Source organism: Mesoplodon mirus (genome assembly GCF_964341445.2).
Source record: "Mesoplodon mirus genome assembly, chromosome: 2".
NCBI classification, from domain to species: Eukaryota; Metazoa; Chordata; class Mammalia; order Artiodactyla; family Ziphiidae; genus Mesoplodon; species Mesoplodon mirus.
The window spans coordinates 133,312,996-133,327,131 of NC_138977.1; the positions used below are offsets into that span (position 1 = coordinate 133,312,996).

General features: G+C 36.1%; 1 pseudogene across 1 annotated transcript; it reads left to right on the plus strand.

Moving 5' to 3' along the window:
• Window positions 1-2,533: 2,533 nt before the first annotated feature.
• LOC309798659 (large ribosomal subunit protein bL9m-like) lies at window positions 2,534-13,833 on the plus strand (annotated as a pseudogene). The gene is made up of 3 exons: window positions 2,534-2,538; window positions 12,648-13,231; window positions 13,696-13,833. The product of its transcript is annotated as a large ribosomal subunit protein bL9m-like (transcript).
• The last annotated feature ends 303 nt before the right edge of the window (window positions 13,834-14,136 follow it).

The window sequence follows — 14,136 nt, forward strand, 5'->3', positions numbered from 1 at the left end:
TTTACCTCACCTGGACTCTAAAATTCAAACAAATAAAATCAAATTTCTTTCTCTCTCATTTGTTTACCTTTGCTTGTCTTTGGTTTTCTTCAACTCTTGGTTTAATTTTTTTCTTCTGCAAATAGGCTGCTTCGATTTTCTGGAAGGGTGGACTTTCAGCAGCTCCAGTCTTAACACCCTTATGATATGAAATCCAAAAAGAAGAGAAAAATATTACTTACTAACAGTTCAGAAAATTCTGAGCAATGGGACACTTTTCCTACCTTTGGACCAAAAGCCTGTATCCCAGGTTTAGGTTCAATGAATGATAATCTGACCAGAACCACAGGTAGTAGGAGAGAAGTTCTCTAAAGGAGATGTGGTGGTGTTTTTTAGAAGAAAAGATATGGAAAAACATGCTAAGCAGGAAAAACAAACAATCAAACAAATAAATAACAAAGTTAACTGCCCATTATCAGCACAGTCAATTTTTTTTAAAAGAAATGAACTAATTGTCAGCCTTGGGACCAAATCTTAACAAACTATTAAATACTTTTATGTACTCAGAAGTGATCTTATAAATGCTCAAATAGAAATTCATTCCTCACTGCTGCCATTAATTATTCTGAAATTTTAAAAATTTATATAAAATACATTTGAAGAGTGCTATAAATCAAATATTGAATCAAATGACATAGCTTATATTCACTCTTCAAAAGAAACAACAATTTTGCTACTCCATAAAATTAGTTCAGTTGTCTATATAGAGTTGCATTTGGTTAGATACATCATTTATATTTGTGTATTTACTTGCATATAGCAGTGGTTTTCAAGCAAAATTGTTGTCAGCATGAGCTGAGCATTTTCAATAGGAGAGGCACTCCAGATCCGGAAATATCAAAAGGATACCATATATTTTAGAGTATGAACATCAAAGTGTCTTCTCTAGGATCTAAAGAAAACTTTTCCAAAATTTAAATTTCACAAGAGAGTGTTCTGCACACTAAAAACAGCATGAATAAGACTGAGAATTTCTGCTCACATAGTGCTTATCTATACTGTTGGTTGGATACAGAGACCAAGCAGGTAAACGAAATAAATAAGATGGGTTTTGACTGTGATGTATTATGAACAAAAATTTTTAAAGAAATGATCTAGAAAGGAACTTGTGAATAGTATGTTAGAATTTTAGTGAAGTAAAGAAAGGCCTCCCAGAGGTGAATTTTTAACTAAGACTTGATTGACAAAAAGAAGTCAGTCATGGAAGGACTTGTGGAAAGAGCAGAGGGGGCAGCAAGGGAAGGCTTGAGGTTTTAAAAGCCACTGTAGTTGGCGCTCTGTGAATGAGAGGAGAGTGTTAGAAAATGCAGTCAGATAGGAGGTAAACAAAGGCTATATTATATTGACACTTTATACTATTTAACAAACTGATTTTAATTTGGATACAAGGAGAAACCAATGGAAGTTTTAAGTGGGGCTAGAAAAAAGGAGGTTTGGAAGGTAGTGATATGTTCTAATTAAATTTCTAGAAGCCTAGTCTAGTGGCTGTATGAGGGTTATGTTTAGTGAACAGCAATGGAACTAGGAGAAAAGTTAGTAGACTACTGTAGAAGTCTAGGAGTGAATTAGGGTGGCAAAGAAGTGAACCAAAAGAATATACTTTGAATATAGAGCTGATAGATTGACTGTTGTATTGGATTTGAGATATGAAGAAAAATTAATAAGGAATGACTTGCAGGTATTTAACCTGGGAAACTGTGTGGACAATCGTTTCATTAACTGAGATGAGAAAGACTAATATAGCAATAGGGATTGGGAAAATTTTTCAAGACCTTGGTTTTGGACATATAAATTTGAGCTGCATATTAAACATCTGAGTGAAAATTCTGAGTAGGAAGCTTGATAGACAAATCTGTAGCTGTAGGGAAACTTGGAGGGGTGTATTATCTCTGCTGTGCATCTACAACCTAACAGTGCCCAACCCGTTGTATATACTCAATGAATATTTGCTGAGTAAATAAATGAAGAATCTACTGCCCTTACTCTTACTTTTTACTCTTCATGTAGTCTTCTAATTAGTTCATCACTTATTCAGTATCTCCCAAGCTTATTCCACATGAGGAGGAATGATAACATAAATAGGAAATCTGAACATTTTGCATACTGAAAAGAAAACTCCTTAAATAGATTATTAAATGGAAATATTTCATATAAATTGAAATAGCACTAATTCTTACCTACAATATGAAAATCTCTGGAATGACTAAGAAAGTTTAAGTTCCTAATACTACACCTGATACGTCTTTGATAGCTATTTATCATGATAGGCTCTGCCTATGAAGAACATATGTATTTTGTGTTCATTCATTTATTCATTGATTTTTGAAAAATACTTATTGCATCTTTACCCTGCTGCATGCACTTTACTAGGCATTCAAGGGATTCCATGGGAGGATAATGCCTCTGCCTATGCTGGAGTCTAGCCATACTATAGAAATCACAACCAGCACTTTACATTCAATAAAGTCGCAATCATACAAAGTTTAACGGAAACATGAGGTAGGATGTTCTAGAGACTTCCTGGTTTGTTATATTTTACATGAAAGTAGCAACAGAGACTGAAAAAGCATAGTCCAGGCAAAAGAAACAGTGTACTATCTAACTGGCATATTATAGAAAAAACTGTGGCAGTACTTAAAGATATACTGAAAAGGTCAGCAGCAAGGATAAGAGAAGAGGGTAAGAAATTAAAGACAGAGAAAAGGATCAAGAAGCCATTTGAATAATCTAAGTGAACTCCCTGATCTAAGGCAGTGACACTTTGAATAAAGAGGGGCTTCCAAATTTCAGACTTTGACATTTAGGGACAGATAACACCATTCACCTGGATGTGCTGAGGGAAAAATGGAAGAGAGATTGGGACATCCACACGGGATGTCTAGTAGGATGGGCAGATTTGGAGAAAGGTTGAAATTTAACCCATAGAGCATAGCTATATCAATGATAGTTTAACATATGAATGTAGGGCTTCCCTGGTGGTGCAGTGGTTGAGAGTCCACCTGCCGATGCAGGGGACGCGGGTTCCTGCCCCGGTCCGGGAAGATCCCACATGCCGTGGAGCAGCTGGGCCCGTGAGCCATGGCCGCTGAGCCTGTTCATCCGGAGCCTGTGCTCCACAATGGGAGAGGCCACAGCAGTGAGAGGCCTGCATATCGCATAAAAAAAAAAATGAATGTAGCTATGAAAAGCCAGCAAGAGTAAAGATAGACTAACAGCAGAGGCAGAACCCAAGAAAATAAAGTATAGATACAAGAGAAAGAGTATATATAAGGAACTAAGTGGTCATAGACAGAGATACACATATGGAAGTAACGGGATGCAGTGTCAGGAAAGCCAAGAGAGGAGAGTATTTTGAGGAGAGAAGAATCAATAATGCCAGATGACACAACTGTAAGTTAAAAAGCATAACATTTAAATACATTTTGATATAGTGATGCAAGATGAAGGAAAAGAATCCAGCATTTCTTCTGCCATCATGAGCAATGGTCAGGATTTTCCTAGGAGAATGTGCAGACTTTTGAACAATGTAATTCAAGAGAAAGCTCTTTGGGGAAGGTTTTAATGATAGTCAAAATAATTGAAAATTTGACACAGCAACAGAAGATTAGAAAAATTAGAGATCTTCAGTCTATAGAAAAGATGATTTAATATAGTTCTCCAAGCCATCCTTACTTATATGAAGGACTCTGACATGGAATGTTTCCTCTGGAACACACCACTGGGAGGTAAGACCAGAATAATATTTCACTGGGAAATGCTGTATTCTAATTTGGAAGAATAGAACAAGTCTGTGACTAATGAACAGAAACACATATTTGAATTTATTTGAAATGGGAAGGGGCAGGGAGAAGTTATAAAGATACACATTATGGTACTGAAGGGAATGGCAATGTCTAATTGAGGAAAATAATGCCTTACTGAAGTATTCGGGAGGTTTCATAGTCAGAAAAATAAATATGCATGATTTTGTTTGCAGACTACCTGACTATATCTTTTTATGGAGACTAAACAGGTTTTGCTTCTAGTTATAAGAGAGTAATACTATGTTACTGTTATATTTCCTCTAAATTTCAATTGTTGATGCAGTTTCGTACTTCTAGAATGAGATGGTAAGCACAGTAAAATCTTGCTTTTCATCCTCCATTGCTTCTGAACCTGGAAGTAAGCATTAGAATAATTATTTAATATTTATTAGGTACTTTGACTTATATACTCTGGGAGCATATGAAGATTGAAAGTATAGCTGAGTAACAAAGGAAGTATAAGCCTGATGAATTACTTTTTTAATCCAGGAAAATAACATACATCTAAATTATCCTGGTAATTCCAAGCTTTATTATGTAATTTTTTTGTGATCCCATTAGTATGAAAATGGCAAAAAACAGTCTGCTTGGCTGTGTATAAAAGCTATCTAGACCTTAAGTGGTAGAATAGAATATTTTAGGAATATGATTGACCTTTCATGACTAATGGTTTGTGATTTATTATTTTACCTCCCTTCCATAAAAATGGAATTTAGGAGAGTGACAGATAGTTAAAAGGAATTGAGGGTCTTTTTCCTGGCCAGATTTATGATGGACTTTACTATGCTTCCAAGGAGGAAAAGGATATCTTCAAGGATGGTCATCTTAGGCATAAATTTAGCCATTACTGATTATATTGTCTTCTAGTTGAAGTAACTAATCTTTCAGCTGATGGCAAATGGAAGTCAAATGTCCTGATTATTTCACTTTGAATTTTAAAAGGCACAGAGTCAAATTTAAACTTAGCCAGCTAAAATAAAATAATGGAAAAAGATGTTGTCAACTAATGAAACAAAAATAGAAATGTTTTCATTACTTCAAAAATAATGAAAATATATTTTAGTAAAGAAGAAATCAACACTCCATTTCCCAGCATTGTTTTGGAAATAGATCATAGAATGATAATGTAAGAAGACCAGATGGGAAACACAACAAGCAAAAATTAAACTTTCAAAATAATTCAGTATAAGGTACATGGGAACCTCGGAAATAACTCTGTGCTTTATAAACATTTATTAATTACACAAAAATTTACCATTTTTCATTAGTGTTAGATGGAAAAAAAATAAACCCAAAACTATATATATATATATATATATATATATATATATATATATATATATATATATATATGAATATTTTGGTCTTAAAGAAGTGAAACAGAAAATAGAAACCATTGAGTGGTTTTGTTGATCTTCTAAAGATAAATAAATCACAAAAAACTTTCTGAATGTTATAACACATAGTATGTAACTGAATATAAATCAACTGTAGCATATTATCAACTTTTCCACCAATAGCTTTTAATTATGACTATAAGAAAAATTACTGCTAATATTTCCCTCACTGGGCCCTGTGCTTTGTATTTTAAAAGAATTCAAAAGAACAGTTACAAAGAAAAAATATGCCTTACTTGATGTGAAGTGTAACACTAGTTGCAATTTAGCATATAGCTTTAGAAAATAATAGAGTCAATCATTTCTTTTCGGGTCATATGATAAAAACTGCACACCACCTAAAAGAGGGCTAATATATCATATACTCAATGTAACATTTGGTTAAATAGACCATTTACTCAAATCTCAGTGCCCAATTTAAAAAATCAGAATCTATAATTTCTTAATCAAATACTACTAAACAAAGTTATTTGTGAATTTTTCACAGCTGTGAAATATCAAATATGATCATAGCTCCACAGTTAAAAATAAATAGAATTTATGAAATTATTTTGATAATTGAGACCAACATACCAATATATTTTTCTTATGACTTCTTTTGCAAAAACAAAACAAAACAACATATGTAAGGAGGAATTATGAAATTGAGGCAGTTGACAATTAAAATAGGCCTTTGTGTTTTCAAATAATATTATTAACCTTAGAGAAATCTATGCTAAAAATGAAGACTACCAGTCATAAGATTTTGACCTATTACCGTATGTTCCTGTGAATACAGTTTATGCTATTTATAAAAAAGGAAATCACAGAGCTCTTCAGTATATTTATATAGAGCTTTACCCTAAATTCACTCATAAAAAAAAAAACTTACTATTAGTCTAGAACTCTGCAAGGTGCTTAGAATAAAGAAATGCATAAAAAGTAGGTCCTCAACTTGAGTAATTGAGGATCCCATGCAGGAGATAGATGTTATAATCTTAGACTTTGTATGTTTGAATCCATCATCTACCATACCCCATCTTTCTCACTCCTATCAGGCTACAGTAACCTACCTTTATTCCTCAGATACAAATACACAAAAGGCTTTCCCACTGGAGTTTCCCTGTGCCTGGGATGCTTGACATGACCAACTATTTCTCAACCTTAAGGTCTGTGGCATTCACTAATAGTTACCTACTCAGCATGCCCATTTCCTACCTTTTTGCTTAATATTTTATATAGAGAAAGAGATCATGTTTATTTCAAGCTAAATATAACAGTAACAGTCTACAGTTTCTTAAACTCCTTTACTATTAGTGCATACATATTTCCCAGTTGCTGGCAATACAATGTAAGCAGAAATTTGTTGTACACTTTTCTGAGAAACACGTTGCTTCCCAAAAAATAAACAACAGATGTAACTATTCCTTACCTCTTTCTGCTGTGTACAGAGGTGGGATGAATGGAGATGCATCGGGTGACCATGAGGCAACAAGCTTAAAGGAGAAAGCTAAGAAGCTAAGGATAACTAAGTCATGGTAGCAACAGCCTACTTCTAGAATTCGTGAATAAGAAAAAAAAAAAAACAACTATATTTAAATGCCATTACTGACTGGTACAAAGCCCCAGCTAAAGTTCTATGCTCAAACATAAGACTTATTCTTTAAAATTCCTTCTGTAACCAGTTATGTTATAGTGCCTAAACCTTTTTTATTTCCAAGCATGTATATTAACATGTGATTTTCTTATTTATTTATTCGTTCACTTGTTTATTGTCCAGCTCCAATTCTGGGTGGAATGCCATCTCCGTGAGGACAGGGAGTTTGTCCTTTTGTATACCTTTCACCTTTTGTACATTTAAACCTATCAGGGAGAACACAGAGCAAGTGATAACTGCCTGAATACAGGAGATAGTGGAGAAATTTTCAAAGTGTGTATGGAGGAAAAGTATTCCAGGCAAGAAAAATGAATATGGGATAAGACAAGGAGACATGAAGAGATGGCAAACAATTCTCCCTGAGTAGACCACAGTATCCAGTGGGAAGTAGTATAAGATGAGGCTGAAAGGAGTGTTTTCACATTGGAGGGAGTTTATACTTCACCTGCTATACCATGCAGAACCTCTGATTAAATTAATAAAGCAAATAATGTGATGGTTATGTACTTTTGAAAGATAAGTTTCAGGCCTGGTATATTAGAAGGGAAAGAGATGAGTTTGGTAACCAGTAAAAAAAAAAAAAAATATTGCAGTGAGTTATGCAAAAAAGTGAAGGAAACTTCAATCAGGTTAAATTGATTGGGATGGAAGAGGATAGACATATTAAAGAGATTTGGGTCTAGAATCTGTTTTAGTCATAAGTTATAAGAAAAAGTTAATGTTATACAGGTATTTCAGAACAAGGAAAACTTTTGGTATAACAGTAAAATTGATTTTATTCATCTTGATTAAAGGGCCTACAGAACAGTAAGGTACCACAGGTAATAATGATTACCAGTCAATAGTTAATCCTGGATTAGGAACTAAGATAAAGTGTCAGAAGAAGATACAAAAATATAGTTATTAGTTAAAAATATGAAGGTGGATAGATACCTTTCAGACAGAGAATGTAGAGGAAGATAAAAGAAGATCTAGGAGGGAACTTCGGGAAAACCCAATACTGAATAAAATAGGATTAAAAAAAACATGAGATGTAGAAGTTATAAAGACCTAAGAAAATCAGAAAAGAAAAATTCTTCAGAATACAATTAAGAGAACGTGTAAGCATCTGGTGAGAAAATATTTTAAATGCCACCAAAATATCAAGTTAGAAAACAAAATCAAAGTGCATGCTGGATTTAGTAATTAAGACGTATGTATGCTTAGAGCAATAGAAAAATTTCTGTTAATTATAAATGTTTTTCTACTGATCTGAGTATACATAAACAATTTACTGCTTTTGTCAAAAGAAGAGCAGCAGGAAAAGAGGAAAGGTCCACATTAGTTGGACATCTATCCACTCTGGTAAATGTGATAGTAGAGTCAAATGCAATTTAATTTAGGAGATCAGAAAATGTACTGTTTCTGGCACACACAGCTTCTGGAGTATATTATATCAATGCCTACAACACAAACTTATATCAACAGCAGAACTGAATATGACTACCTAGTGCAAAATAAATAGAAGACAACTTGTCAGTCATATAGCTCCATCAGGAACAATCCCCCTATTCTTTACATTTTCAGTCATTTAAAAAATCAAAAATGACAACTAATGGTGAATGTTACTGAGATGGGAGCAGTGGCATGCATATGAGAGAAAATATCCCTCTATTTAATGAGGGGTATTTCTAACTTAGAGTAACATGGTAACAGCTGATTTTGTACCTCCATGTTCTATGCTCTTTTGTGCACAAATGATTTGGCTCTGTCATGGGCATTTCTGACTTCTCTTGACTACTACCTATTTGGGCCTCAGATGCAGTTCATACCCACAATAAAATTCTCCAACATTCTGAGAAGAGCCTTCTTATTGTGTGTATCTATTGAATAATTGTGTTCTTTCCAGTTTCTTTAACTTTTGGCTATAATTTAAACTGCATATAGAAAATTGCACCTGTCATAATCATAGAGTTGTTGACAAATTAAGCACACCTGAATAACCAGCACCCAGATCAAGAAATGGAATTACCCTAGCACTCCAGAATCCCTCCTGGTCCCCTTTCAAAAGGTATCACAGAACAAAAGATAACCATGAACCTGAATTCTAACACAATATATTACTTGGCCTCTTTTGTTACTCTATAAATGTCTGATGACCAATGTACTTGACATTTTTCATATGTTTACTAATTGGTTATTTGGATTTCTTCTTCTATTAAGTGTCTGCTGAAACCTTTTGCCCATATTTCCACTGGATTTATGTCTTTTTACTATTAGTTTGTAAGAGTTCTTTATTTATTTTGGATAAAAATCCTTTATTTGGATCCATGTACTGTGAAATCATCTTCCTTCTGTAGGTTGCTTTTTCACCCTATGTATAGTGTCTTGTGAAGGCAGAAGTTATTATTTTTAATGCAGCACAAATTATTATTTCCACTTATGATTAGTTATGTCTAAGAAACCCTATCTACTCCAAAGTCACAAAGATACTGCATGATATTTTCTTCTAAATTATGCAACCTACAATTGACTTTTGTGTGTGATGTGAGGCAGAAGTCTGTCCAGTTGACTCTACTTGTTTCAGTTTTTTGCAACATAAATGGATAGATTTTTTTTTTTTTTTTTTTGCAGTTCGCAGGCCTGTCACTGTTGTGGCCTCTCCCGTTGAGGAGCACAGGCTCCAGATGCGCAGGCTCAGTGGCCATGGCTCACGGGCCCAGCCGCTCTGCGGCATGTGGGATCTTCCTGGACTGGGGCACGAACCTGTGTCCCCTGCATCAGCAGGTGGACTCTCAACCACTACACCACCAGGGAAGCCCAAATGGATAGATTTTTAAAGCTGTGTATTATACAACTCATTATTTTTAAGTACCAATCTTAAATCCTTGGAACTTTCTTACAATTTTAACAAGCAAAATAATGTTGCTATAAAAGAAGACCCCTGCCATACTGAAACCTACTACAGAGAGTTAATTACAATAGAACACAGAAGATCACAAGTTAAATCTGCACCCTCATTGTAAAGATCTAGGAAAGGGATACTCACACAGAAAACACTGAGCTTTGAAGGAAATAAGTGAACAGAGACACAGAGACTGGAAGGCAGAGTATAGAGATTTATACAAGAGATGTATTTAGTGGAGGTTTTCAAAAGAAATCAGTCACACTATGTAATATTAAACATTCTGCTCTGTTTCCCTACCTAAAAATCTTTAGTAAATTTCTAACAATGTCCACTAAAGAATATTAATTTGAAAATACATCAAGTTATTAATCAATGTGGCAGCTCTGTTTCTCTTTCAAATCCTTGTACATATTAGAAGTGATGTCACTTAAGGTGGCCTTGTAATATATATCCCATCATGTTGTTTGCCAAGGATGTGTAGTCTGATACAATGTCTGAAAACTTAAAGAAATTTGGTGAATATGAAATGACAAATATAATATGAGGAGCAGATTTGCATAAGAGAATTTTAGCAGGCTCTCTTGTTGAACACATAATTTGGTCTACAACTCATTAGATGTCCAAGGATATTTTTATAGTAAATAATAAAAGATATCAAGTTGTACTGTTTATATGTATGAGTGAAATAATGTTGATGGTTTAAATTATTTGTAATACACAAACACATGAAAGAGAACTACATTCTCAAAAAAAACCAAAGTCTCTGAACAACCACAGTTAACTATTAAAGGAATCAACAAATTTATCATTATTAGAGGTTTCTTTTAGATTTTAAGTATGTAGATCAATTACCACTGATGCTTAACTTGCTTTGATGGGAAAATGAAGTCAGCATTTGTTACCTGTATAATTTAATGATAAACTTCATTATGCTACTCATATTTTGCTCCATTTTAGACTTGATTTCAAACTCAAAGGATGCTTTGTCTACTATGGAGCTCACAGCAAAACTCAAACCAGAGAATATGCTCAAGAAACATACATTCCCAGCTTTTAGGAAATAATAGGTAATAAGCACACTATCCCTCTCTATACAGAGGAGAGGTTCTTCTTTAGTGGCCTTATGCTAACAGGTATCTTGTAAACACAAAAAGATGTGTTTGCTTGTTGATATAGAAGTCAATAGTTCAGAGAGGTTTTGGCTTACTAAAGTTTTTCCTATCCAAAGTAACAGTGGCTTCCTCATCATGGCCATTTCCTTACTACAGCAGTGTAGTGTTGATACACCTACTGAACATAGACAAGACAACAGTTCCCTTAGAAACTTGGTCCTGCCGCATAGCTTTGAAAAGGGCTCCTAAAATCTCAATCGAAGATCTCTCTTTTCTTAACCGTGTCCAGGATTGAGTGAGAGATTTAATAATCTGTAATAAATTCCATTCTGCTTAACATAGCTGGAGGGAATTTTTTTTCTTTCTAATGGTAATTTGACCAATAGGGTGTGTTGTAAGAATGAAATATAATGGAAATTGTTTAATACAGTGATTGGGAGATCATCAGTGTTCAACAAATGTTAGTATCACAGTTATTGAGAATTCATCAAATATGTATGAGGTATGAGAACTAAATTATTGCCTGTCATATCAGTAAACAAAGGATGTCAGAGCCATCAGCCATCACATTGCAGATGCCCTGATAGTGAGCCCTGAGGGAACTCAGGAAGTAAACAAAAAATGCCCACCGTCTAGTAGTCATCAGACTACAGTCACCCCTGGTGGTGCAGCCTGAGGAAACTCAGGATGAGAAAACACAGGATACTGGCCCCAGAGAGCTGAGGTGCACATCAAAAGAATGATTTCAGTGAGCCCAGACTCTTGCATCTTCCCATACCTAGAAAAGTGCTAACTTCCTTAACTTGAGATATCTGGTTTGTTTTTATTAATAGTAATCTTTTGATGTTCTGACTACCTGATTCTGTTGCAAATACTCCTCTATATCCTGGCCTCCTCCTTTCCTGTTTGGAGCAGTCTCTCAGAGTTAAGATACTGTCTCCAAGGCTTGAAGTCCTAAGAATGTCTGTCGACTAAAACATAACTCTCAACTTTTAGGTAGTGTTTTTTTTTTTTTTTTTTTTTTTTTTTTTTTTTTTTTCAGTCAACGGGTATAAACTAAGCAACTATATGAAGAACCTAGCGGCAGGACAGGAATAAAGATGCAGACCTAGAGAATGGACTTGAGGACCCGGGGAGGGGGAAGGGTAAGCTGGGACGAAGTGAGAGAGTGGCATGGACATACATACACTACCAAATGTAAAACGGATAGCTACTGAGAAGCAGCCACATAGCACAAGGTGATCAGCTCGGTACTTTGTGACCACCTAGAGGGGTGGGATACAGAGGGTGGGAGGGAGACGAAAGAGGGAGGAGATATGGGGATATATGTATGCGTATAGCTGATTCACTTTGTTATAAAGCAGAAACTAACACACCATTGTAAAGCAATTATACTCCAATAAAGATGTTAAAAAAAAAAAAGGCAACTATAGATGAAACACTTCTGAGCAAAGTTAAATGGCAAGTAAACTCCTAGGAATTTTAGATTACCTCTGGCTATCTTTTACAATTTCTCCTTATGATCTACTGCAACTTACTTTAATCTGGGGATGGGGACCTCATCCTTACATTCCTAGCTGAAGATTCTGATGCCCTTCTGCCTCAGTTACAGTTCAGGGACTGTATCAAACTCATCTGTATGGTCTCACTTCCCTGGTAGAAGAACATGGTGGCTGCGCATGAACGGCCTGGGGGGCGGAGCTTTGCTGCGGGAGGGCGCTAAGAAGCTGCTGAGACGAGGAGGTCCCGAGAGCCTGCAGGTGCAACTTGAAGGGGGAGCATGCCCGGCTTGGAGCTTGACCTTAGCCTCTCTCACAATCGGGGCTCCGTCATCGGGTTGCTCCGGTGGAAAGTGCCGCTAGGCCAAGAGGGCCGGAAGCCCGTGCCTGCACTGGCAACACCACGTCCACAAGCTGGTAGAGGACATGAAACACCAGACCAGAGATAACTTGCAGCTCATCCTCACGCAGCCAGTGGAGGAAATTGGAGTCTGGAGGTGACCTGGTCTCAGTGAAAAGAATCTGTGTGCGGTAACTGACTACTTCCTCAAGAACTGACTGTATATGCACCTCCTGAAAACGAGAAGCCATTTCAAGAGGAGAACTTGCTGAGACAAGAAGGAAGACCAGAGAAGATCCAGACCAAGGCAGGTGAGGCGACAGTGGAATTTCTGAGACGATGTCACCTGGACGAGGGAATGAAAAACAGTGTCAAAATGGGAGCTAAACCCTGAAATAGTTGCTGGCCACTTTCTCAGAAATCTTGGTGTTGTGGTCACCCCACATGCGTTAAAGTTACCAGGAAAGCCCATCACACAGAGGGGCGAATACTGGTGTGAGTTGACGGTTGCGACGGTTGTGGACAAAAAGTTAATCAGTTGATCTAAGAAAGAATTGGAAAATTTCATTCAAGCCAAATTTGAGGATTATAACCTGGGAAGAACATCTCAGAAAGTTCTGAGAACTAACTATTCTGCCAGTTAGAAATCAAGGCACAGTTACATAAGTTTTTTGAGATAGAGGGCTACATCAAATGATGTATTCACAGTTTACATAATCCAGATCTAAGTGGCATCCTGGTGGGTCATGTGACCCTTTATAAGATCAAGAAGGAATGTTATCTTTTAAGGAGTTGTCTTGTTGGTGCTAGAAGAATGTTGCTCTCTTTGGTTGAGCAGGTATTCCTGACCAGGGGGGAGGTTTGGTCAATTCATAATACAGATACACAATGCACAGTGGAGGGTGAAGGGAGGCCAAAGGGCAGAGAAGAAATTTTATGTTTATAATTTTCTTGTCACAATAAAATATGAATTTTATTTCACACTGTAAATGGGCTTGGCACTATGAGGGTACCTGTGTCTGTGGTGAACTTTGAGAGGCCCAAGACCAAAAGATATAAGTACTGGTTAGCCCAGTAAGCTGCCAAGGGAATGGCCCCCACCAACTCGCAGACTATCTGAACCTATTCTCCCTTCAAAATAGCACAGCAGAATTAGAGGAGCAGTGGAGCAAAGGTGGACCAGCACCATAGTATCACTCCCAGCTCTGACCCAATATGGAATTTTAGAGACCATCGGAAGACAGCAGACTAGACTGTATATACATATTGAGTTGTCCATATTTGCCATCTTCATCTTTAACAGTTATCACATCTGGCTTTGTTGGGGCAGTCCGACTCCAGAAATACCAGGCTGTAATTTTGATAAATTGAGTATTAATAGACCAAAAGAGTCTAGATCTATTTAGCCTCTTCCTCCATTAGA